This window comes from Alligator mississippiensis, chromosome 1 (genome assembly GCF_030867095.1).
Source record: "Alligator mississippiensis isolate rAllMis1 chromosome 1, rAllMis1, whole genome shotgun sequence".
Taxonomy (NCBI): Eukaryota; Metazoa; Chordata; order Crocodylia; family Alligatoridae; genus Alligator; species Alligator mississippiensis.
In genome coordinates, this window is record NC_081824.1 from 137204408 (window position 1) to 137230593 (window position 26186).

Below are 26186 nucleotides of genomic sequence, written 5' to 3' on the forward strand. Positions count from 1 at the left end.
GCATCTGGGGCTTCTGTCCAGTCGCCTCCTCTCCCTTCAATGATGCTACTGATCCACAAAGTGCAAACCCTACCATATTGATCTGGTATACCCACGTTGCACTTTGACATGCACTCTGCACTTGTATAAATGCCTGGGCATGACATCAGTTAATTCAGAACAACAAACACAAGGCCAAATCAGCCTCAGTGAACACTAATTTCAGTAAGCTAAGAAAATGCAGCCTGAATGCTATGCATCTTAACTGCACAATAGACATGAATTAATATGAATTCTGCGAATACCACAGGTTGTGGGTTTTTTTCTCCCTCCCTCTCACCCTGCGTGGAAGTTGATTGCATCTGGAAATTGATAGATAAAACAGACATGTAAAGGCATGTATAAAACACACCTAGAGCAGCTGGTAGAGATAATAGTGCTTCTGACTTGAGGTTGGGCTCTATTCAGAGCACAGCCTTCATTGTTTTGCATGTTTGGGAAGTCCTAAGCACTTCTGAAGAAAGAGAACATTTTAAGTGATAACAGAAAATGATAATGCAATCTCTATTCTGCTTCTTATCCCCTTCCCTAATGAATGTGGACAGTGACTATTGACATAGGCTGGTGATAGGTATTGCAGAGTACCTTACAGTATGCATTGGTCACTATCAGGGTTGTTGATTGTTATAAGTTGTTTGTCTACAGTTTGCTCTTAAGAACGCTGTAGTAATTTTTTGATCATTACATAGAAACATTATTCCTGTTAGCAAATGTTGACTTTCTAATGATGGCCACAGGATTGTTGGTTGTAGCTGTGTTGGTCTAAGGACATAGGCAGGCAAGGTTCTTTTGGTAGATGTAATATTTTTTATTAGACCAACTAATGATGACCACTGCAGCTTTTACAAAGCTGATGTTCTCTGAACAGGTGACATTTTGGTAGCTGGAATCACTTAAAATTTGTTGTGACAGTAGTACCTAACTCTATCAACATCAGATCACATGGGTGAGCTACAGTCTGAATTTTAAAAGCATTGTGCCACACTTTTATTTATCAGGAGGAGACCTCGTTCCCCTACTCTGTCAAGGTATAGGGACCTTAACATAGGTGTAAGCATAGTTATTTTCACTTTAAGGCCTCTTTATATTGGCAGGATGATCAAAAATGCTCTTTTGGGTTAGGGACATTACACATAAACCAATTTAAATGATAAGAAGCTGGTTTAAACCTGTAACAGAACAGACGTTCAGTGCACATAAACCAGTTTGAAAACGGTTGAAACCAGTTTGAGATAAACCTGGTTGAATGTAGTATCAGACTTAACTGATTTGGGTCAAACTGGTTTATGCAGTGTCTGTCCCAGATCTCTTCCTGGTTTAAGTTAAACCAGAGTCCTGGCATGCTCTCTGGGCTGAGCGGGGCTGTCTGCTGGAGCAGAGCAGGGTTGGCCTTGCCCCTCCCCTTCCTAGCCAGAGCACCATCACAGCTGTGGCTGGCTGAGGGATTGCAGTGGCTGCCAGGCTTCCCTCTCCCTGCCACCCCACCTTGGCTGCTCAAGCAGGGAATCCCCCCTCCCACCCCTCTCCCACAGCAGGGACCCCAGCGCAGGAACCTGGGCATCTGGCCATGCCCCCCCCGCCCCTCCACCCCCATGCTAGCTAGTGCTAAGAGGTGGCCGTGTGGGTCTCCAATTTCACTTGAACAAAGGGCAGACAGCTAGTGGCTTGCAAATGCACTCTGCAGATGAGAAAAGCTTGAAACTAATGAGAGAGATGTTTTCTTTTGTAGGGCTTGAGGGGCTGAAACTTTGTTCTGACAAACAACCTGCTGGGTGCAATCTGTCAGTCTAAAAGAGGGGACAGAGAAAGGTGTTAGAAATACCCTGGTTTGCAGACAGTCTGAAGAAGCAGGGAGATGGAGATTGAAAAGCTGATACAGTCAATTTTCCTTATATTTGTGCTGATGCGATATGGGGCTTGATGTATCAGTGTCAGGGCCTGTTTCCCACGAAGATTTCTTTTGAAAAAACTCTCCTCCCTTCTATGACCTGCTGTGTGGCTCCCTTTGTGCTACCATGTTTGAGTCCCTAGTGCAGGGGTTTTCAACCTTTTTGGAACAGTGTACCCCCAGCAGCTAGATGTGGAGCATGGGCGGGGGGGCATGCGGCTGAAAGTAGAGTGGTGGCAGCTGCCACATGCAAGCTTCCCCCGCTCCCCATGTCCAGCTAGGCGGGCAGCGCCTGCATGACTGTGCAGGATGATGCATGGCGGCATTCTATCCCCACCTGTCCGTGGATACCTGCTATGGCCTTCTCAAGTACCCCCGGTTGACAACCCTTGCTGTAGTGTGTGCTGCTGAGGATTATGCTTTCAGCTCTATAGGACTGTGTTCAGTGCTAATGTGTTAGCCAAGGTGGCAGGGGTGCTGCTTTTTAAAAGTTAGTCATTTTAGGTGTTCTTTTTGTAAAATCTTAAAGTATTTTTTTTAAGTTAATGGTGACTGCATTGGAGCACACATGTGATCTGTGGTTGTTCAGATTCCAGGCTGGTTTGGCTGATACCATTCATATGTTGTTGTAGGAATCTAGAATTTCACCCTGGCAGATGCCTATAGATGAAGTTATGTTTTTTGACAATGAATAATTTGGGGAGCTATTCCAATAGTCGCTTCTAATGAGATGAGCTTAATAAAGGCCTGATTCAGATTGCTTGGTTGTTAACTAGTTAGTAAGATTGAACTGATGGAAGCATATAGAGGACTGGGTGTTTATGGAAATGATAAAACTGAGTTCTTCATAAGAGCCCTTACAATTACATCTTGAAACCTGAAGATGGGTGGAGCTTTTCAGTTGCTCAGTGTCCAGCCATCGTACAGAAACTCTTCAGCCCCTGACATGTTACACTTAAGATGTGATTAACATGGTTAATTTTGTCTGAAGTAGTGACCTGTCCTCATGTTCATTCAGTTAATGGAGTGATAAAGCCAGGAATAAGTCCCAAAGTTATGATACAAAATATGTGTAACAACTTTGTGGCTGGTTCCTTTCATGCTGCTAATTGAATGCATGGCCAATGCTCCCAGTCCCACAGCTAGGGACTCTATCAGTGGATTGGGATTCCCACTCAGGGGAGCTCATTGTACTCCCACAGCTGGGAGCCCCAATCATCTGACCAATGCGCCCCGCCTCTAGGCCAGGGGTGGGCAAAATGCGGCCCGTGGGCCAGATGCGTCCTGCCAGACCATTCCATCTGGCCCGTGGGACCCCTAAAAAATTTAGAAAATTAATATTTATCTGCCCCTGGCTGCCTGTCATGCGGCCCTTGAAGGCTTGCCAAAACTCAGTAAGCGGCCCTCCACCCAAAATAATTGCCTGCCTCCGATGTATGGGTATGTCAGGTTTTGTTTGTCTATCACTATTGTGCATGGAGAGTTACTTAGAACAGTAACCAAATGTTCACAGTATTTCCTTGATTTTTGGATTTATCTGGTGCTTGCAACTTGTTAACTTTTGAGAACTTAAATTTTCAGTAAATACCTTCCCTTCCCACAGAACAAAAATATGTTAGTTACATTACATAACTTAGAATAAAGCAATTTAAAACAATCAAGGGTGGTTTTACTGCAAGATTTGAATTATGAGCATTACAGATAGAAAGGAAAGGAATATGTCAGTTTGCAGTTTCCATTTGCAGTTTATAGAAACAGATTTTTATCTTTGTTATTTCAAGATGAAGCTCATTCCCTAGACTATCAAAAAGTACATCTTTGACACGTGTAATAAAAGAGAGGAGATTAATATTGAACCGTCGTATCCTGTGTGTCTGTTCTTAGCAAGATTGGACTTTTGGGACCTCTGATCTATGAGAAGTCTTTGGCGTGAAAGGAAATCCGAGATATTTGATTTTCTTTCTGGAATGTATGCTAAACTTTGATTTCCTACTTTGAGTCTGAGGAATTTTGGCAGTTTCTAGTGGAAAGTTAAACACGTACTGTAGGAAGAGATGAAATGGAAAGACTTTACATAAACGTGAATCTATTCGATTAAAAAAAATCTTCCCTTTATTATGAGACAAAAATGAGTAGCTTTAGCATACTGTTAGACAGTTTTAAAGATAGGTCTGAAACAAAAGTCCAGATTGAAATATTTCAACATTTAGGGAGAGTGAATTTTGCAGCAGGGGTGTGTGTGTGTGTGTGTGTGTGTGTGTGGCGGGGGGGGGGAACAGAACATCCCTAATTATGAGGAATTTGGATGGACACCTATACTTTGCTTCCAGAGTTCTCACATTCCTAAATGTATTTCTTTTTATAACAACCATTTTCTTAACTTATTACTAGTGTCTTTTATAGCTAATTAGCTTTTAACTAATTGCTATTAAGAAGTTAAAACTAGTGAACTAGTTAGCAAGATTGAATTGGTGTAAACATACAGAGGAGATGAGTGGTTATAGAAATACTGTCGCTGAGTTCTTCAAAAGAGCCCTCAAGATGGAACGTGAAACTGAGGATGGCTGGAGCTTCTCAGTCCCCCAGCTGACTTAGTAGACAAAGCTGTCATCCAGAGAAATACATTTTTGTCTTAACTAGTGGAACTTTTCTGGAAGAAATCATAGGGCGCGTCCCCACATGTAAGCATGTGTGCTTGCAGCAACTCAAATAGAAGCGGTGCAAATTTGAGCCAGGGCTTTTTGCCTCAGCACGCGTGCTCAGACGTGCACTTTATGGTGGAGCAAATTGTGCCACTTGGGGCAAAATAACCCTGCCTGGCTTCTCCCGGATCTGCAGCCAGGGGAACTAGAGCCCAGCATCTGTGCTGTCCACAGAAGTATAAAACCCTGCCCTGGCCAGCAGCTCAGGGTTAGCTGCTCACAGGAGCTTCTGGGGGAGGAGCCTCTGGGAGGAAGTTGGCCATGCCCATTCCTGTCCCAGGCTACTGCTGCTGTGGCTGGTTGCTGCAGCCTTGGTCTCAGGAGCTTCTAGGGAGAAGATGGCCAGGCCCTTTCCTGCCTCTGGCTACTATGAGCTTCTGGCCTGGTCTCAGAGCTTTTGGAGTAAGTTAGTCGCACCCCTTCCTGCCTTGGGTGGCTGTTGCAGCTGCTGTTTGCTGCCCCCACAGAGCTTCCTTTAGCCTCCACTATGGGGGTGGATCCCAGCCAAGCCCCCAAGGGGATTCGTGCCCCTATAGCCTCCACCCTGGAGGCAGAGTCCAACCAATCTCCTCCAGGGGTGGAGAAGCCTGCAACCTCCGCTGCAGGGGCAGGTGGGACTCCGGTAGGGAGCCAACAGTGCCGGGGGTCACCCCAGCCAGGCCTCCCCTGAGGGGTTTCCAAGTTCCCTTTCCCACCATCGGGGACCAAGTGCAAGGGCAGTGGGAAGGGCTCCTCTTCAGCCTCCTCCACAGCTGGGGGTGGGAAGGGAAAGGTCCCTGCCCCGAAGCCTAGACCACCAGCACCTGAGGGGACCAGGTGCACTACACCAGCCAGCACACCCACTCAGCCTGTCCCTGGCCCTAGCTCAGGCCTCACCAAATGGCTCTCCAGTTTTGCCCAAATGGCTAGTTTTGTTCCCCTGGAGGCTTGTCCAATTGTCCTCAAGGAGAGAGTCACACACACATACAGGCTGGGTCCATCACATGTTTATTGTTTACGTAAACAGGTTCGGCTAAGAGGCTAATGCCAAAGCAAAGCCGAACGCGAGTCCAGCCCGGAATTACATTTTTATAGCTTACATAAACATAGTCTTGACGTATTAGGCATTCATTGGCAGCATTATAATTTCCTAGTTGTTACGTCTTATCTTGTAGGCTGAACTTAACTTGTTATTGGTTAGTGTGACTTATCAGGGTTGGTGCATGCGCATTCAAAAAGCAGAACTGCGGCAGAAATCTTCTGTCGCATGCGCAGAGGAAAAGAGGAACTACGGTAAAGTTTAGTAATCTTTTAGTAACTCCGGTGTCTGAGTGTAATTTTAGAACACTAGACACAGATGACTTCAAAATGCCAGGCAAGCAGAAAGAAAAGCAGACCACAACTCAGTCGTTGACCTCGTGGTCTTACACAAAGGGGTCATAAGATGGTCATCAGACACTTCTATTATATAGTTGCTGTTTAAGCATTATTACAAAATCATGGAGTCTAACCTATTTTTGACTACACCAGAGGGGGCCGCTGGAGAGATTTTGACAGCGTCCTCGCCACTGTGAGGACACTGGTGGAGGAAGGCAAAGGGCCCAAAAGCTGCAAGGCCTGGATATATAGGCGGGCCCGCAGTTTCATAGATGCCCTCTATGCATATGGGAGGGTGCTACGCGAACCGGTGGGCCCCACGCTGGGCATTGAGATGCGTGAGGGCCCTGCTGAACCATCTACTCCTTCCTCCCCCCCTGCCATGAGGTTGTTTCAGATCACGACCCCCAATGTCTACAGCTGTAGGAAGGGTCTCTGGAGGTGCCGGGTGCTCTCCTTCCTTTGGTGGGGGGTCCCCATGGTATTCTTGCAGGAGACCCTGAAGACTCCAGCTGACGAACAAAATTGGCAGCTGGAGTGGGGAGGGCAGAGTCTTTTTTAGTTACCTGTCAGCCACCTCATCTGGGGTGGCTACCCTGTTCTCCCCGGGCCTGCAGCTGGAGATTCTCCAAGACATTGAGATGGTGCCAGGCCACCTGCTGCACCTCCGGGTCCAGGTATGGGGGCTGGTCCTGAACCTTCTGAATGTGTATGCCCCTGCGAAGGACCCAGAGTTGGCAGATTTTTTCTGTCAGGCGGCCACATACATTGGCACCCTCAACCCTTGCAAGTGCCTGTTCCTTGGCGGGGACTTTAATGTCACCCTAGATGCGCAAGACTGGTCAGGCAAGGAGCAGAACCAGGCTGCCATGGGCGTCCTCGGGGAGATCCTGATGGACTACTCCCTGGTGGATGTCTGGCGTGCCTGTTACCCGCCTGAGCCCCCTACCTTCACTTGTGTGAAGGTGGGGGAGGAACAGGCATGCCACTCCTGGTTAGACTGGGTTTATATCTCTTTGCCACACTTTGCTCAGCCCCACTTCTCTGGCATCTGGCCGACCCCTTTCAGCTATCACCACCTTGTCTGGGCCTAGGCCACACTGAGGCCTGGGCATCCAGGGTCAACCTGCTGGCATTTCAGTGCCAGCCTGCTGGAGGATGTGGGCTTCAGGGATGCTTTCTGGGAATTCTGGCTGGCAACGGGCAGGTTTCCCCTTGGCTCAGAGATGGTGGGATATGGGGAAGGTGCTCATCTAGCCCTTTTGCCGTGGCTACACTTGGGGGCAGCTCGAGTGGGAAGTGCTAGAGCTGGAGAGGTGCCTGGCCACCGACCGAACCAACCCGTCCCTCTGCGGAGAGTGTTGGGAGAGGTGGGAAGAGCATCGTGCTCTGGACAACCACCACGCCCAGGGTGCATTTGTCTGCTCGTACGTCCAGCTCCTTTGGGAGATGGACCTCAGCTCCTGCTTCTTCTATGCCCTGGAGAGGAGGTGGGGGGCCAAGAAGTACATCACCTGCCTTCTGGTGGGTGACGGCACCCCCCTCATGGATCCAGGCAAGATGCACCAGTGCGCGCGGGCATTCTATGGAGAGCTCTTCTCCCTGGATCCGACAGATGCTAAGGTCTATCAGACACTGTGAGAGGGACTCCCATAGGTCAGCATGGGTAACTGGGACTGGCTGAAAGCTCTTACTCTGGCTGAGTTTTCGGCTGCCCTCCACCTGATGCCTGGCAACAAGGCTCCAGGCATCGATGGGCTGACCTCAGAGTTCTACCAGGTTTTCTGGGACGTCCTCAGCACGGACCTTGCTGTGGTCTGGGCTGAATCCAAAGGAAGTGGGTAGCTCTCCCTGTCATGCTGGAGGGCCATGCTGACCCACCTGCCAAAGAAGGGAGATCCCCATGACCTAAGGACTTGGCGTCCCATGTTCCTCCTCTGCACGGACTACAAGGTGGTAGCGAAGGCCATCTTGCTGCACCTGCAGTCCGTGCTGACAGACGTGATCCATCCCAACTAGATTTACAAAGTGCCCGGATGTTCCATCTTTGGCAACCTGTACCTGGTTTGGGACCTCCTGGAGCTAGCACGCCAAGAGGGCCTGTCTTTCACTCTCCTATCCCTGGACCAGGAGAAGACATTTGACAGAGTGGATCACAGGTACCTCACAGGCATGCTGCGGGTCTTTGGCTTTGGGCCCCACTTTGTGTGGGCTCTCCAGGTGCTGTACGCCTCTGCAGAATGTTTGGTCAAGCTCAACTGGACCCTGATTGAGTCCATCCCATTCAGGAGAGGGGTGCATCAAGGCCGTCCGCTGTCAGGTCATCTGTACGTCTTGGCCCTGGAGCCCTTCCTCGTTCTTCTGCGAAAGTGGGTGGTGGGGTTGATGCTCCAGGAGCCGGCAGTATAGCTGGGTCTGTCAGCGTATGCTGACAATGTATTCCTCATGGTCCAGGACTCGGGTGACCTGGCGTGGGTGGAGGCCTGTCGGGCATTGTACTCGGAGGCCTCCTCTGCCTGGGTCAACTGGGTCAAGAGCTTTGGCCTGGCGGTGGGTGACTGGTGGCAGGTGGGCTCACTCCCACCCATGCTCTGCAGGAGCCGCTGGGTCGTGGGCTTGCTGCTGTATTTGGGGGTCTACCTGTCCTCCACAGACCCCTCCCCACCAAAGAACCTGCACCAGCTGGAGGCAAGGGTGGTGGAGCGGCTCTGGACATGAGTAGGGCTCCTGCGATGTCTCTCCCTGTGTGGGAGAGTGCTGGTGCTGAACCAGCTGGTCCTGTCTGTGCTCTAGCACTGCTTACACACCCTGCCTATGCCCCCTGAGGTCCTGGTGGGACTCCAGAGACGGGTACTGGATTTTTTTCTGGCTGGGTTGGCACTGGGTCACTGCAGAGGTCCTGAGCCTCCCTTTGTGGGAGGGCAGCCTGGTTTGCCTGCACAGCCAGGTCTTGGCATTCCGCCTTCAGGCCCTGCAGCAACTGCGATACCAGGCTTTTCCAATGTACGGCCCACGGGCCGCCATGCAACCTACCAAGCCATTTTATCTGGCTCGCGGCAGGGGCAGCGCAGCCATGGCGGCGGCGCCACGGAGCGCGGAGCCGCGGTGGTGCGGAGCTGGTGGAGGTGGTGGCACAGCGGCGAAGGCAAGGTGGGCAGGGAGCACGGAGCTGCAGCGGTGGGGTGGGGCGGGCAGAGAGCACGGAGGGAGTGTGGCAAGGCGGGCAGGGAGCACTGCGGGGTGTGGAGCCACGGCGGTGAGGCGGGCAGAGAGCGTGGAGGGAGTGCGGTGAGGTGGGCAGGGAGTACTGCAGGGGGCGGAGCTGCAGCGGGCAGGGCTGGCCTGCGGGCCCCAGCTGGCAGCGAGGGGAGGGGAGTTGCTTACCCCCGTGGGGTCCGGGGGAGTGGCCCCGTGCGGGAGGTCAAGCAGTGAGTGCTGGCAGTGCTGGCCCGCGCCTGCCTCCTCACCCCCCCACCCCCGGCTTCAAGCCAGCCCGGCTGTCCTGCCTTGCCCTGCCCCACAGCAAGGCGGTGCCTGCTTCCCTGGCCAGTCTCCCCCCGGGCACTGTGGCTCTCCGGGCCCGGCCGCCTGCGCGCGAGGCCCCAAGGGGGCCACTTCTCACGTGCTGCTGGGGATGGGAGGAGCCCGGCTGGGTCTGAACCAGCCAGCAGAAATGGTGGCAGAGCCATGTGCCGCTTGGGATGGGAGGAGCTTGCACCAGTCAGTCCCGAGCAGCACACGGCACTGCTGCCGCTTCTGCTGGCCGGTGCAGACCTGGCCGGCCTCCTCCCGTCCCCAGCAGCACATGGGAAGCTGGCTTCAGCTGCATGCTTCTTTTCCTGGCCGGTGCCGACCCGGTTCTGCCCAGGTGGGTCCTGCAGCACCATGTTAACCCGGGCATGGCACCGGAAGGCTGGGCGGGCCCCAGGTTAACCCAGGCCTGGCCCTGTGGCTTCTCCTGCACCAAGTCAACCCGGTTGTAGCCAAGCGGCTCCTGCAGCACTATGTCAACCCGGGCATGCATGCCATGTCAACTAGCACCATGTCAACCCCTGCAACTTCATTGGTGTCAAAGGTCACGTGACATCACTTCCTGATATGATACCACTTCCTGTGACGTCTTTGAATACGGCTCGCCGGCCCACTGGGTGATAAAAAGTTAATGATCCGGCCCCACATTAAAAAAGGTTGGACACCCCTGTGCTATACGGTGTCAGCAGCCACGTGGCATGGGGCCACCTGGGTCATGCTTTCCTCCGCCACTTCTGGGGGCTCCAGTGTGACATCATTGCACAGCCACTGGCAGTAATATTTGAACACTTGTGGCGCACGGGCCAGGTCCCGGAGGACTGGAAAAGAGCCAATGTGGTCCCCATTTTCAAGAAGGAGAGGAAGGAGGACCTGGGCAACTATAGGCCAGTCAGTCTCACCTCCATCCTAGGCAAAGTCTTCGAAAAAATTATCAAGGCTCACATTTGCGAGAGCCCGGCAGGACAAATTATGCTGAGGGGAAACCAGCACGGGTTTGTAGCAGGTAGATCATGCCTGACTAATCTAGACTCTTTTTATGACCAGGTTACAAAACGCCTGAACGCAGGAGTAGGGGTTGATGTCGTATACTTCGACTTCAGGAAGGCCTTTGATATGGTATCCCACACCATACTGGTAAACAAATTAAGAGGCTGTGACTTAGATGACTACACAGTCCAGTGGGTGGCGAATTGGCTAGAGGGTCGCACCCAGAGAGTCATAGTGGATGGGTCAGTATCGACCTGGAAGGGTGTGGGCAGTGGGGTCCCACAGGGCTCGGTCTTTGGACCGATACTCTTCAATATCTTCATCAGCGACTTGGACAAGGGTGTGAAATGTACTGTGTCCAAGTTTGCGGATGACACAAAACTGTGGGGAGAAGTGGACATGTTGGAGGTCAGGGAACAACTACAAGCAGACCTGGACAGGTTGGACATATGAGCAGAAAACAACAGAATGCAATTCAACAAGGAGAAATGCAAAGTGCTGCACCTAGGGAGGAAAAATGTCCAGCATGCCTACTGCCTAGGAAATGACCTGCTTGGTGGCACGGAAGCAGAAAGGGATCTTGGAGTCCTAGTGGACTCCAAGATGACCATGAGTCGGCAGTGTGATGAAGCCATCAGAAAAGCTAATGGCACTTTATCGTGCATCAGCAGATGCATGACGAACGGATCCAAAGAGGTGATACTTCCCCTCTATCAGGTACTGGTCAGACCGCAGTTGGAATACTGCGTGCAGTTTTGGGTGCCGCACTTCAGGAGGGATGTGGATAACCTGGAGAGGGTCCAGAGAAGGGTCACTCGTATGGTTAAGGGCTTGCAGGCCGAGCCCTATGAGGAGAGACTGGGGCACCTGGACCTCTTCAGCCTCTGCAAGAGAAGGTTGAGAGGCGACCTTGTGGCTGCCTATAAGTTCATCATGGGGGCACAGAAGGGAATTGGTGAGGTTTTATTCACCAAGGCGCCCCCGGGGGTTACAAGAAATAATGGCCACAAGGTAGCAGAGAGCAGATTTAGACTAGACATTAGGAAGAACTTCTTCATAGTTCGAGTGACCAAGGTCTGGAGTGGGCTCCCAAGGGAGGTGGTGCTCTTCCCTACCCTGGGGATCTTCAAGAGGAGGTTGGCTATGCATCTAGCTGGGGTCATCTGAACCCAGCACTCTTTCCTGCCTATGCAGGGGGTCGGACTTGATGATCTATTGAGGTCCCTTCCGACCCTAGCATCTATGAATCTATGATATGACTGGCAGCTCTCAGCCTGCAGGGCTTCTCCCTGCAGGACCTGTGAGGGCTTTCAGATTTCTACCAGGACCTTCTCCGGGTCTGGAGGCTGGTTTCTGCTTTCAGGTCCCCTGCAATAGTCGCCCAGGATGCCAACCTGCTCATCAAGCCCTTCCTCTGGAACCCCCAGCTGGAGGTGCCAACAGCAGAGGCACCCTGGTTGCGACAGAGGTTGATCCTGGATGGTGTCACCCGTATTGGAGACTTCCTGGACTACGATAGGCAGGAGTGGGTGTACCCCTCTGCTATGGCCTAGCTCATGGGTCTATCCTGTGCCACCTGCTGTCTGGTCCAGGAGGTGAAATCTGCCCTACCTCTCAACACCCTTGCCTTTGTTGACCAGGTTCTGTGCAGTGGCAGTCTCCTCCCCCCCCCCCCCCCCATGTCCTCCAGCCCACTGGAATTTTTCGTGGGGCTGACGCCTCACCTGGCTTCATGGCGTTCCCAACTCACCACCTGAGCCGGTTGGAGGATACCAGACCGGTCCGCTTTTCCACTGTCCATCGTTGTCACCTCTACACGCTTGTGCGCTGCACTGTCCATCATGCCATCCTCGCGTCCCGCCCAGACACTAAGTGGTGGGACCTGCTCGGCAAGGGCGCAGCTGGGGCACCCCAGTGGCTGAGTCTGTATTCCACCATCATCCCACGAGCCACTGGGGACCTCAGCTGGAGGCTCCTCCATGGAACCGTTGCCACGGGCGTGTATGTGGCAAGCTTCACGGACACCCCAGTCTCCTGCCCCTTCCGCGGGCAGAGGGAGACCCTGGCACACATGAACCTCGAGCGTGCCAGGCTGGAGCCCCTCCACCTTCAGAGCCTTCTCTTGAGGTTCTGGTTGAATTTCACCCCCTACCATTTTTTTTTTTTTGGTCACCCCATCCGTGGCCCCACCAAGTCCCAGGACCTCCTGGTCAACCTCCTCCTGGCTCTGGCCAAGTGGGCCCTGTATTTGACCAGGAAGGAGTCTCTGGCTGGGAAGGTGCCTGGAGACTGTAGGGCTGCTTTCCTCTCACTTGTCCATGCATGTCTCCAAGGAGAGCACCAGTGGGCGGCATCTACCGGCTCCTTGGATGCCTTTGAGGACCGGTGGGTGTGGCCTGGGGTTTTCTGCTCGGTGTCCCCCTCGGGCGCACTTATTTTCATGTTTTGACCCTTTGACCCGCATGACACTCCTATCCTGCTTTTTGCCTTTTTTGTCTCAAGCATTCTGTTGTATCTTTCACCCATTGGCCCTACACAGTAAGGCCAGGGGGGCCTTAGAGCCCATGATACTTGAAGGATACAAATAGACAGGAGCTTCTGGGGCCCAGCCAATTGGTATCTGGGGACACTAGCCCCTTGTGCAGCATCCCAAATTCACTTTTAAAATACCCCAAAATCCACATTCTTACACAATTAAAACAAAAGAGAGAGAAAAAGGGGAATTGATCAGATGGGCAATATTTTATTGCTGTATTTACAATATTAAACAAATGTGGAAGCCTACCCGGGTCTCTAGCATCATAATAAAAGAAATCCTAATTATATGTTTTAATGTTTGCTTTGGGTTTCCTTATCACATAGTGGGTGTGTGATGGGGGGATGTGGGGTTTGCAGGAGGCAATGGAAAGTGGGGTGGGAGGATGTGTGTGGGTGTGGAGGGATGTGGGGGAATGTGAGTCAGTGTGTGGGTAGGTGTGGGGGGGCTGTGGGTATGGGGGCTGCTTATGTGGAGTGGGTCCCCGGCATGAATGCTGTGTGCCCCCGGCGGCTGGTGGGGCACGGTGGCACTGGTGGTGGTGGGAGCATGGTGGCAGTGGTAAGTGGGGAGCTCCCGCAGATGCCATCAGTGCTGTCGGCAGCGGGGGGAGAGGTGGCAAGCGGCGACCACCCGCAGACACTGCTGGCAGCAATAGTGGTGGCCAGCGGCAATTGCAATAGTGGTGGCCAGCGGCAATTGCTAACTGTGACCACCGCTGATAGTATTGGCGGTGCCTTTTCTGAGGGGGTGTACATGCACCCCCTATACATCGCCAATGGTCCTCTGCCCCCCACAGGGCAGAGCCTCCCCCCACAGCATATGGACTACCCTGCTTGCAGGATCCCAGGCCTCCCAAGGGGCTACAGGACCCCCCCAGCTTCCCCACTGGTCTCCAGCCCCCTGCTCATTTCCCTGCTCTGTTCCAGCCTCCAGAGGCTCGAGAGAATAGAAAAATGAGCAGGAGGCTCGTTCCCCCTGCTCCCCATTCATCCCCCTGCTCCGTGTTCATTCCCCCCATCTCGCATTCATTCCCTCTGCCCTCTGTTTATTCCCCCAGCTCCCTGCTTGCTCTCCCAGCCCCCCCACACTCACTGGCAGTAGCGGAGAATGAGCAGGAGGCTGGAGAGAGCAGGGGAATGTCTCCAGGGGATGTCTCTAGCCTCCTGCTTGTTCCCCTGCTGTCTGTATCCTCCTGAGGCTGGAGACATGCAGGGGAACCAGCAGGCGGCTAGAGATAAGCCCGTGGAAATGAGCTGGAGGCATTCCTCTGCTCTCTCCAACCTCCTGCTCATTCTCTGCTACTGCCAGTGAGCATGTGGGGGCTGGGAGAGCCAGCAGGGAGGAAGGGGAACAAACAGTGGGCAGGGGGAACTAATGGGAGGTTGGGGCAATGAACAGGGAGTTGGGGAAGGTCCCCTCCTCCAGCTCTCCAACCCCCCCCAACTTACCTGGCAGAAGTCAGGACCAGATCCTTGCAGCTTGCACCGCTGCCTGCCCAGTACAGGCAGGCAGTGTGCTTCAGGACTGGGGAAAGGGTCAACCAGAGAGATGATCTGGTACCCTGCCAGAGCATCTCTGTGGAGAACTGAGCCTCCAGTTGCCTCCGGGCACAGTCCCAGACCATGCCCTGACCTGTTTTTTTCCCCCAGGGTTTTGTTTGACCCCTGGATATCCAGGAGTCTAATGTTGCTCCCCTGCTGCAAATCTGCAGCGGGGGAAGCGTTTTTTTTGTTCCCGTACATGCCTCTTGCAGCATCTCAAAGGGGTTTGAGATGCTTCAAGAGGCACGTGCGGGCTTGTCTGGATGCACCCATAGAGTCCAGGAATTAAAAAAAAAAAAAAAAATATAGATATAGATAAGACCTGTGCTGAGTACCTCAAAGTTCCAGAAACCTAATCAGCATGTCCTGTCTATCAGATTAGTATGTATAATATTTTTTTATTACTTCAAATATAAAGTCCCCAATTCTCAACTCAGTTGTACCAGTTTTTCTCTCATAATACACCTATTAAAATGCAGTTATACCAATGTAAAACTATTGTAATGGAGCAGACAGTTATGACTGTAAAGTAAAATGCAGGTGCTTAGCGTAAAGGTGCTTCTGTTGTTTATGCGGCCTATTAAATACTACATTCTCAATAGTTGTTGTCCCCCCCCACCCTCCGAGAAAGGCTACAAAGAGGAAGTCATGAATGGCAGTGCTAAGGGAGTATGGGCTAATTTGTGCCTTGACTTGTGTCCCATGGAACCTCACTGAAGAAGAAGTTTCTTTGGCAGAGGAGCTCTAACTGGGAAGGGAGTGTGTGGTGGTAGACTGGACAAATGACTATCTGGAAATGAAGTCTTACCTTGTCCACAGTAACTTTCAAGGTCTGTGCAGAGGAAGAGGGATCCATGCATTCCATATGGTGGAGAGGGATTAAAGTTAGAGAAATACCACTAAAGATTGAAGACTTTAAAGGTAGCTCAGAGTTGAAAGTCACAAAGTCTAAACTCACCTGTATGGGATACTTTGTGGGGAAAGGAAGGGAAAGGCCATTGTTAGTTTAAAACTGCACCAGGTTTTTGAAAAAAAAGTGTGTGTATGTGTGTGTAAGGCAGAGAATAAACCTCCTCTTGGTGACAGGATCACAAAAGACAGCAGTCATTAAAATGAGATTAGATTGCAGATTCTTTCTTATCATGACCTCACTCTTAAAATATGAAATACATTCAACAGAAAGGAACAGTAATACTAGAAGGTGTCATGTTCCTGGCACTGAAAGCGCATTTTCTGTCATGATGGATCTTATCATGTGGATCTCTACCTATACTATCTAACGATCTTTCCCATAGAACTGCGTTAATATATTTTAGTACAAATATACCAGTTGTCAGCATGAGATTTGATAGGTTTTTTTTTTACCAGAGAGTTGAAAAGGTTCATATGATATGTTTTCTATTGCAAGGTCTTTATGTTTTCATTCTTTCTTTTCCCTTTATGTTGGACAAAACTGCTGTTTGTCACAATGGCATATTATACTGTCATCACCATTTCTTCTACACCACAAAAATTGGAGGATACAAGGAGAGCTTTCAGTAGCCCTAAAACCCTGACAGTTAGTTGAATGTATAAAGAAGTGGTAGTGTGGTTGTAGCTGTAGAGAATAAAAAGGAGGGCCCTGTTCTCTAAGACTTTACAGTATAATCACACAATTCTTATGCTTTGAAATCAATGGGAACTTGCCCATTGACTTCAGTGGGAGCTGGATCCAGCTTTAAATAGACAAGTATTGGAGTATACACCTGGACTCTAGTTCTTGTGTCTTCTTCATGGGAGGCTAGGGAAACTCAGTTGATCTTAGCAGTCTTTCTGTACAAGATAAATCCTTTCTCTCACTCTAGCAATACCACGATCTTTTGGTAGATACTGCTCTAAGTTACCCTCACTCCCCAGTTAAATTGGCTCCAATCAATATCAGGAAAAAGGAATTGGAAAGATGGCTTTAAGCCATCTTTGTCATTATCTGCACACTCAGGAGTCTTTCACTGAGCAAGGCTCATCCCAGCATGAAAATAACGCACAATATATTTCTGGCGTTTCCTTTGCTGATACCGTATGTCCTGATTGCTGAACTAGTATATCTACAGTTCCAATCTGCTTTGAGACGCAACCAATTCTAAAAAAAAAAGTTTGGTCTGGATGTAGATAGTTAATATTCAAAAAGTCAAATTCTGCCCTGGCCTACTGGCTAGCATGGTTAAGGCACACCAGTGTCTGTAAATGAACAGCACACAAGAGAGTGATATGGCCAACACCATGACCAAGCTGACTTTGACCTTCTCAGCCAGAATGACCATGTACTCCAACGTACTTGTATACAGTTGGGTCAGCTGGAGATGGCCTCTGGCATGAATTAAATTTATAGTTTCATAGTTGGTAGGGTTGGAAGGGACCTGAGCAGATCATGTAGTCCAACCCCCTGCCATGGGCAGGAAAGGATGCTGGGGTCAAATGACCCCAGCTAGGTGGCTGTCTAGCCTCTTTTTGAAGACCCCCAGGGTAGGGGCAAGCACTACTTCCCTTGGAAGTTGGTTCCAGCTCCTAGCCGCCCTGACAGTGAAGTAGTGCCTCCTGATATCTAACCTGAATCTACTCTTGGTCAGCTTATGGCCATTGTTCCTTGTTACCACCGGTAGTGCTCAGGGGAACAGGGACTCTTCCCATTGCCTGTTGGTCTCCCTTGGCAAGTTTATAGGCGGCCACCAGATCCCCTCTCAGCCTTCTTTTGTGGAGGTTGAACAGGTTCAGGTCCCATAGCCTCTCCTCGTAGGGCCAGCCCTGCTGCCTCCTAATCGTGCCAGTGGCCCTCCTCTGGACCCTCTCAATGCTGTCCACATCCCTCCTGTAGTGTGGCACCCAGAACTGGATGCAATACTCCAACTGCAGCCTGACCAATGTCACATAGAGGGGGAGGAGCACCTCCATGGACCTGCTCTGGATGCATGACAAAGTGCGGTTAGCCTTCCTGACCACGTTCCCACACTGGCGGCCCATGTTCATGTTGGAATCAATAATGACTCCAAGATCCTTCTCCGCCTCTGAGCTGATGAGAAGGGAGTTCCCCAGCCTGTAGGTATGCTGCTGGTTTTTCCTCCCCAAGCGCAACATCTTGCACTTGTCCATATTGAAACCCATCCTATTCTCATCCACCCACCTCTGTAACCTGTCGAGATCTAGTTGTAGCCTATCCCTCTCTTCTAGCATGCTCACTTCTCCCCACATCTTGGTGTCATCTGCGAACTTGAACAAGGTGCTTTTCACCCCCTCGTCCAAATCGCTGATGAAGATATTGAACAGTGCAGGCCTGAGGACTGAGCCCTGGGGAACCCCACTGCCCACATCCCTCCAGGTCGAAAATGACCCATCCACCACCACTCTCTGGGTGCAGCCCTCCAGCCAATTTGTGACCCATCTCACTGTGTAGGCATTGGCACCACAGACACCTAATTTTTTAATGAGGATGGGGTGAGAGACAGTGTCGAAGGCCTTCCTAAAGTCCAGGAAGACTACGTCCTCTGTGACACCTGCATCCAAGGATTTTGTGACTTGGTCATAGAAGGCCACCAGGTCGGTCTGACAGAACCTGCCTCTAATGAACCCGTGTTGATTGCCCCTAAGCATGAACTCCCCTGCTGGCCCGTTGCAGATGTGCTCCTGGATAATTTTCTCAAAGAGCTTCCCCAGGACCGAGGTAAGACTAACAGGCCTATAGTTTCCTGGGTCCTCTTTCCTCCCTTTTTTGAAAATGGGGACCACATTGGCCCTTTTTCCAGTTGTCAGGCACCTCACTTTCACATCTGGAGCTGTAGCAAGATTCTTTAACTGCTGTGCAACCACATTTCTAGATAGTTGAGATTAGGCCTGTGGTTCCCCAGCAATCCATGGGCTACTAGTGGTCTCTGAGGCCACGGTTAAGTGGCCTGCAGTAATGCCAGACCCTGCACACCTCTATAGTATTTTCAGTTCAAATGTGGTGATAAGAGTTCAGTTGTGCAAAAAAAAAAAAGGGAGAGTTGTCCCTTTATCTAAAAAAAAAAAAAAAAAAAAAAGAGCCTCTGCAATAGACCATGGTGTTCACTATCACCCTGTGTATACCTGTTTATGAGAAGAAACTAATTAAAATCAGTATGCCTATTTAATTTGTTTGAGTCAGCAGTTTTCTTCACCTATTTTTTCTTTTAATGTTTTGTTTTTTGTTGAATGGCCCTTACCCTGCAACTATAATCGTGTTAAGTTTGCTTTCTTGTTTATAGTCTTCAAAGCCCCAGGGTATAAACAAGGACAATAAATGCAAAATGAGAAGTTAGAGTGCTGATTTTGAAATACTGAGGGTATGGGCTTGACTTTATTCATTTACATAATTCATTCTTTTAGTCCTAACCGAAGGCCAGAATACCATTTCATTCTTGGTAGGAATTGGTTAAGCTTCTTTCTCCTTCAAATCTGAGAAACCTTAGGATACCATCTTTCTTTTCCACTTTTGCAACTACATCTTTCCTACTTTTCAAGAATCTCCGTTGGTTTACTGTTCACTTACATGATGAATATAATCTCCCAGTCTTTACCTTCAACATTCATCATGACTCATATTTTCTTCACAGCTCCATAGGTGTAACTGGGAATTTTAGTGCCCTGGGCACAAGAGGTGCTGAGAGCTGGGGAGCAAGTCTCATGTTTTCACACTTGGGCTGCTGTTGCTGTTGCCAAACTCCTACAGCATGGGCTTCTCAGGGGCTGCCATTCTGGTCTCTCTTTTCCTTGGATGCCCTCCTTACCCACCCTTAATTACGCTACTTCTTAACCCCTCCCTCAGATCTAGCCACCCTTCCAGTGTTTTTCTTAAGTACATTTCCCCCTCATTACACTGTGTTCCAGTAGTGACATGTAACCCTAAAACTATCTGGTAGGCCCAGACTAAGCTCTCTCATTTTTATTCTTTGTCAAGCCTCTTGGAAGCTATCTGTTCTGCAACACATTCCAACCACAACCAGTCCCTGAAACCTCAGTCTATTAACTCCCTGTTTGTCCTCTAATGTTTTGCTTGGGTGTGAAGCCTGTAAAACATGGAACCTATTACTTTTCTAGCTGATCTCAGTAAGTGCCACACTTCACTCTGATCTGAATAATATTTTTCAAACAAATTCTCTTTCTTTTCTTTATGTAGTTCATTGTAGATAAAGTCTATAGAGGAGCACATAATATTGTCATATCAGTATATAATAGCAACAGGTCATAATGAATATTATATGAGATAGCAGAAAATGGTAGGCCTAATCAATTCAGTTGCAGTTTTGTAGCTTGTTGACTTTAGATTGTGGGTGTGTCTGGGGGGTAGGGGATTCATTATCAATGTTTTCAGATATTATTTACTTCACTTTAAGTTGTCAGAAGCATTGCAGTTTGCCCCTTTTTCAAAGGATAACTGAGACTGTAAATATGAGAACAAGAACAATGTTGAGATGCTAGAGGTTTCTCTACACTGCTGTAATATAGGCATGCCTGCAGAAGAGAGATACCCAAGCTAGCTTCAGATGAGTATACTCAACAACTGGCCCATAGTCTAGCCATGGCAGCATAAAGCTCACAGTGGGCTTATTTACCTTGTTTCTTGGGCAGGTTTTGCAACCTGCATTGAGCTCAGTGCTCTTGGGCCTACAGTGTCACCAGCACCTGATCTAGCTACTTGAAAGCCAATTTCTCTACAACGCTGTACAGTACTGTGGCTGCAGTGTAGCCATAGACTAAGACTAAATACATGCAGGAAAGTTTATTGTACTCTCAGCCTCTACTTTACATGTACTACCTTTATCCATGTTGCTTTGGTTTTTTAAATTGTCATAAATTGATGTTTGTACCATGTGAAAGGGCTGCCCATAAGAAGGGTCTGAAAGGGAGCCAGTCACATGAAACAGTCAGGAGGCCTGTAGAATGGTACAGCATGGCTGCTGCTGGGGGTCTGAAAAATCTGAGGTACGTCACTGTGAATGGGGGGCAAATATTTCCTCATTTCTGAGGATGCATAATAAATGTAACAACGGCCATTTGCCAGTTGTGCGGGCCGGGTCAGACCCCGGGCCCTTTTCGTCGCTCTGCATGCGGGCTGTGGCCAGCAGCCCGGGCAGGCCGGGTCGGAGAGGGAGGTCGCTGAGCTAGAATTAGGCACAGACACGTAACGGTTGATTTTAAGATTGTTTACTTACACCGAGATGGTCGTGGTGTAGGCTGAGAACTTGCTTGAGTTGCGGTTACAACAGAAAACACGAACACACGTGGAGTTTGCTAGGCTCCACGCAGACAAAACACGAACAATTACGTGGAGTTTGCTAGGCTCCACGCGGACAGAACTCTGGATGTCCAGGACAAGCGCGCATTAAACTCGTCATTATGTCTTATAGTAGGTTCCGTTCGAAGACGGGAAGAGGTGGGCGGTGGATCAGGCCGCCAAACTCCTCTGAGCGACACACAGGGTTTCTATTACCCTGCCGCGCACACCCAGAGTCCCCATGAGATGGATGCGGAATCCTCTTCGGCTTGGGCGGAAACTGCTCAAGCCTCTTATACGGCTAGCAGGCCAATCGCTAGCCGCCACGTGTGAATAATTTAGCACTAGCCAATTGCGGGGCACGAATTTGCATACGACGAGTGGGAAATCTTTGCACTGTGCATTTCTGTGTTGCAAAGGGAAATGCATCCTGCAAAGATAGCTGCAAAGTGGCAGGAACACTCCTTTGCACGCGGGTTCTCTGCGCAGCAGAACTCCTCCGTGCAATGAAGCTGTAAACCCACGGGGATAATTCGAGTGCCGAAGCACACACAAAAAAAATCAGAACTTTGGATCATGACATCCCCCCTTGCTGAAGGCACAATAGAATTATACTTCAAACCTATCATCCGGGTTATTAACAGCTCTGTCAATGGTTCGCGAAACTAAATGAGCAAAAACAAAATCAGTCAACAATAAAAGTTCGTCCTCAAGGGATTGAATCAAATAATAACTGACACACACACATATATATAAAATCATATTCATAACAAAAAACTGAATGATCATGACTTCGGTGGGCATCATGGTGGAATCGCGCGTCAGGCCTTCGTTCCTTTCAGTGATGTTGTCTCTCTCGGGCCTCTCTCCACCACGCACTCCGAATCCCTGATCTGTAAAAGAACTCTCTCAAAATGGTTATTCACAAATCACACAGGACCGCACAATAATGCAGTCGATTAAACTTATCATTAAATACAAATATGTAAACACGATTTTATACTAGACAGCTCTTTCTCTTTTCCTACTCAGCAACTCGACGAAATTGTCGAAGAGTCATCATCGCCTTCTTCTAGATAGTGAAAACCTAACTCGTAGGCTAGCCGCCATTGTCCCGCGTCTCCTAAAATCTGAAGCTGTCTCTTATTAAGTCCAGAACGCTGCAGGAGGTATCCAAACATGTATCGCTCCTCTTGCGTTCTCTGGCGTAATACTGGACGCCCGGATTCGCGGTGTTTCATGTTCTGAGCCTCAGTCGGGCGTTGATACTCCCGATCACTGGATAGTCTTGGCTCCATTAGGACGCACAGTCTTGACAACTGATGAAGGAGACTACTCACAGGATGATCGACCAGTGGGTTCAGCACAATCCGCAAAACCACGATGTTTCTTTGCCCGTAAACCTTAAGACAACTATCTATGCTGTCGAGAGTCACTGGAACAGTTCCGGGGTCTCGCAGGTGGCTGTGAGGCCACGGTCGCATTCGTTGGAGCGGTGTTAGTCCCAGTGTGCATTCTCTTGGGTTCCAGGTGCAATACGAAACTCCGATGATCGCCAGCACAAGCTGTTCTGCACTGGTGTGCTCTGGTCGTCCGTCGTGCCATGCGTGGGCCTTCTGTTCAATCACTCCTGCCACAAGCGCTGGAATTGGAATAGGCCAGTGGACGCTAAACGCCACCATGTCGATGTCGGTGACATGTCCCCTACTCCATGAAGCTTGTCTCACCAAGAAGCTTGCTTCTTCCTGGTCCAGGAGGTTGGACCCAAGTTCCACGACTAGATGTCCCAACCACACAGCCAGAGTTTCTTCGGGTCGGATCCTGGATTCTCTACACAAATTCTGCAGTTCGGCTCTGGAACGAGCGTAATAGGTGGTAGCTTGAACTGCACTCTGCGGACTGATGATTGGGCTGCTTTGTACTGCAGGCTGATCAATTTCCTCATGAGTTATTGTTGCTGTTGCTGTTTCTGTCGGAGCTGTAGTCATTGTTACAGTGGGAGTTGTTGTTGTTTTAGGCGGGAGGGGTGGATGCACTCCTCCGCTTGACTCCCCCTCCCTTCGGCAGAGGGGCGTGGTCGGCGGAACCGACACTGCGTCGCTGGGCGGAGTCACCGGCCGAACCCTCATGGGCTCTCCCGAAGCTCCATCCCTCACTTCTGGCTCCTCCACACGGTCTTCCCTCTGCTCGGCGCCATCTTGTTGGGGCTTTTCAAGATCCCCTTTCTCAGCCGCTTCTCCGACCGCCCAAACGGCCATACGCAGCTGGGTCTTTAAGCTTAAAGTTTCACTCATTAAATCAGCCATAGTTTGAAAGGGTGCATTTAGTTTTCCCCCTTTGTCGCACCGTAGGACCACTCTCTCATTTACGGCGCGGTCCTCCGTCTCTGGGTCTTCGCGGAGCTCGGATGGACGCTCACAACTCCTTAGTCTAGGCACCACCATGCAAGGGGAAAACCAGCCGATTGGCATCGTCTCTCCCATCTCTCGGGCACACCGTGAGCAACGGACACACTCCCGGGTGGGGGTCGGGCTTACTGCGCTCGCCGGGTCGACTTCGGCAAGGGTCACAACATCGAGGGGCCTGTACAGGACCCGCTCATCGCCCATGATACACCCGAACGCCGCGGGGTGAAGATATATCTCTTTCCCTTCTAGGGCTCCGACTTCTGGAGTTCCCTCTTCTCCCCTTAGCGAAAGGTGTCCACGGACACATCTCTTGCCCGTTCCGCCCGCCTGGTGGTACGCGAGGTGCGCCTCCAGTTCTGCGACGCTTGCTACGCTGCGTCTCCCACTTCTCCAAGGGCAGTTCTCAACTAATTCTAACTCTAGCGAGCCCTCTCCTGATCCCATCGCCATGTGCCACGGTGATCCCGATCCCATCCTTGTCGCCATGTGCGGGCCGGGTCAGACCCCGGGCCCTTTTCGTCGCTCTGCACGCAGGCTGTGGCCAGCAGCCCGGGCAGGCCGGGTCGGAGAGGGTGGTCGCCGAGCTAGAATTAGGCACAGACACGTAACGGTTGATTTTAAGATTGTTTACTTACACCGAGATGGTCATGGTGTAGGCTGAGAACTTGCTTGAGTTGCAGTTACAACAGAAAACACGAACACACATGGAGTTTGCTAGGCTCCACGCGGACAGAACTCCGGATGTCCAGGACAAGCGCGCATTAAACTCGTCGTTACGTCTTATAGTAGGCTCTGTTCGAAGACGGGAAGAGGTGGGCGGTGGATCAGGCCGCCAAACTCCTCTGAGCGACACACAGGGTTTCTATTACCCTGCCGCACACACCCAGAGTCCCCATGAGATGGATGCGGAGTCCTCTTCGGCTTGGGCGGAAACTGCTCAAGCCTCTTATACGGCTAGCAGGCCAATAGCTAGCCGCCATGTGTGAATAATTTAGCACTAGCCAATTGCGGGGCACGAATTTGCATAATACGAGCAGGAAATCTTTGCACTGTGCATTTCTGTGTTGCAAAGGGAAATGCACCCTGCAAAGATAGCTGCAAAGTGGCGGGAACACTCCTTTGCACGCGGGTTCTCTGCGCAGCAGAACTCCTCTGTGCAATGAAGCTGTAAACCCACAGGGATAATTTGAGTGCCGAAGCGCACACAAAAAAAATCAGACCTTTGGGTCATGACACCAGTCAGATACAATAACCTCAGCAGGATGATGGTGCTATTTACATTTAGAAAAAAATGTTTCTTGTTGTTAAATGGCCCATCTGATAATTAGTTAATTTACCAGTTCGTTCACCTAGCCCACCCTAAGAGTCTTTATCCAATGAGAAGACGGTGAACTTTGAGTCGAACTCTTAAGTGGTCTGCATCAAAAAAAACCAAGCAAACCTGTTCTGTTTTTACAATAGGTGTAATTGGGAGGAATAAATGAGAAAAATATATATGTGCAGCTTAAAAAGTAATTTTCTTTAAAATTTAATGGTGACGGCATTGGAGCACACATCTGATCTGTGGTTGCTCAGATTCCAGGCTGGTTTGGTTGATATCACTGATATGTTGATGTCGAAATCTAGAACTTCATCCTGGCAGATGCTGGTAGATGAAATTGTTTTTTGACAATGAATGATTTGGGGAGCTATTCCAATAGTCACTTCTCTTGAGATTAACTTAATAAAGGCCTGATTCAGATTGCTTGGTTGTTAACTAGCCAGCAAGATTGAATTGATGGAAGAATACAGAGCGAGGTGCTTGTGGGAATGTTAAAACTGAGTTCTTCATAAGAGCCCTTACAATTGCATCTTGAAACCTAGCTTAAGCTCACTCAAGTAGTGTAGATTGGACTTTTTTTTGCTCCTAGACCAAAGTTTAAAGGCCATCAGCCTAATTCTGCTTTTGGTGGCACTTGTATATCTATACTGTTAGCCCTGAATTCTTGAGATGGCTTCTGAGGGGCAGCCAAAGTTAGAATTTGTCTTTCTCTTTTCTAACAAGGAAGAGGATTCTTTAAATGTTTATTGGTGCCAGTTGTATTTACAGTTGATCTGGTTGAGCCATGTCAGAGAAAATCCACCTCTTCTTAGAGATGTCATTTAGGTAGGTATTACAGAACAGGGCTGGCACTGGCAAGAAACTGTAGTTGAAAACCTGAGCAAATGCTAACTGGCAGTAGTTGCAGGAAGGAGTGCCTAAATGAAGAAAGGAGGCTGGAAGGGAGGAGTGTGTTCTACCAATTACATGAGGAAACTGAGAGTAAAGACTTCCAAGTTCTCTTTTTGGCTTTGCTGCCAATTTATTGATTGATATGGGCAAGTTGCTTTTAACCTTTCTATGCCTTGGTTTATTTGCAAATAAAATATGTACCTTTTTCCTTGTGGGGATATTGCAAGACTTGTTAAATTCAGCTCCTGAGTGGAAGCTGGATGCTTAACTTGGAGACGCTCTTGAAAAGTAATTTGAAAATTAGAAAAGACCCTTAGGATGAAGAACACTAGAGGTATTTTTTTCAAGATGTTCTTTTCTTTTATTTCTTTTTTTTGAGGGGGGGGAACAGATGAAGGAGGGGGCTGAGAGAGGATCCTCAGAAAAAGTGAGCGAGGGATCTTTAAGTAGCTGCAATTGGGGTCTGGCAAAAAGGAAAAGTGCCTGGATCAAGAAGAGCTTTGGGACATCGAGCTGAGAACAAATGGTAGATTTCTCTCAGACAGAAGTGTCAGGACCTTGAAAAGTTGCTTGAAGAGAAGGCCATGACAGCAGAAAATAAGAGAGAACAGCCTTTAATCAAAACAACCAGAAGCAAGAGGGACTAATTAGACAGCCAGCTGGCAGCGGTGCATCTAGCCAAGGGATGGTTTGCGTAGTGGATTGAATGCAGATTTTA

At 49.7% G+C, this 26186-nt stretch overlaps 1 protein-coding gene across 1 annotated transcript in view; it reads left to right on the forward strand.

Annotated features, from left to right (window-relative positions):
- FNDC1 (fibronectin type III domain containing 1) overlaps positions 1-26186 on the forward strand; it is a 129957-nt gene that overhangs the window by 16609 nt on the left and 87162 nt on the right. The window lies entirely within an intron of this gene.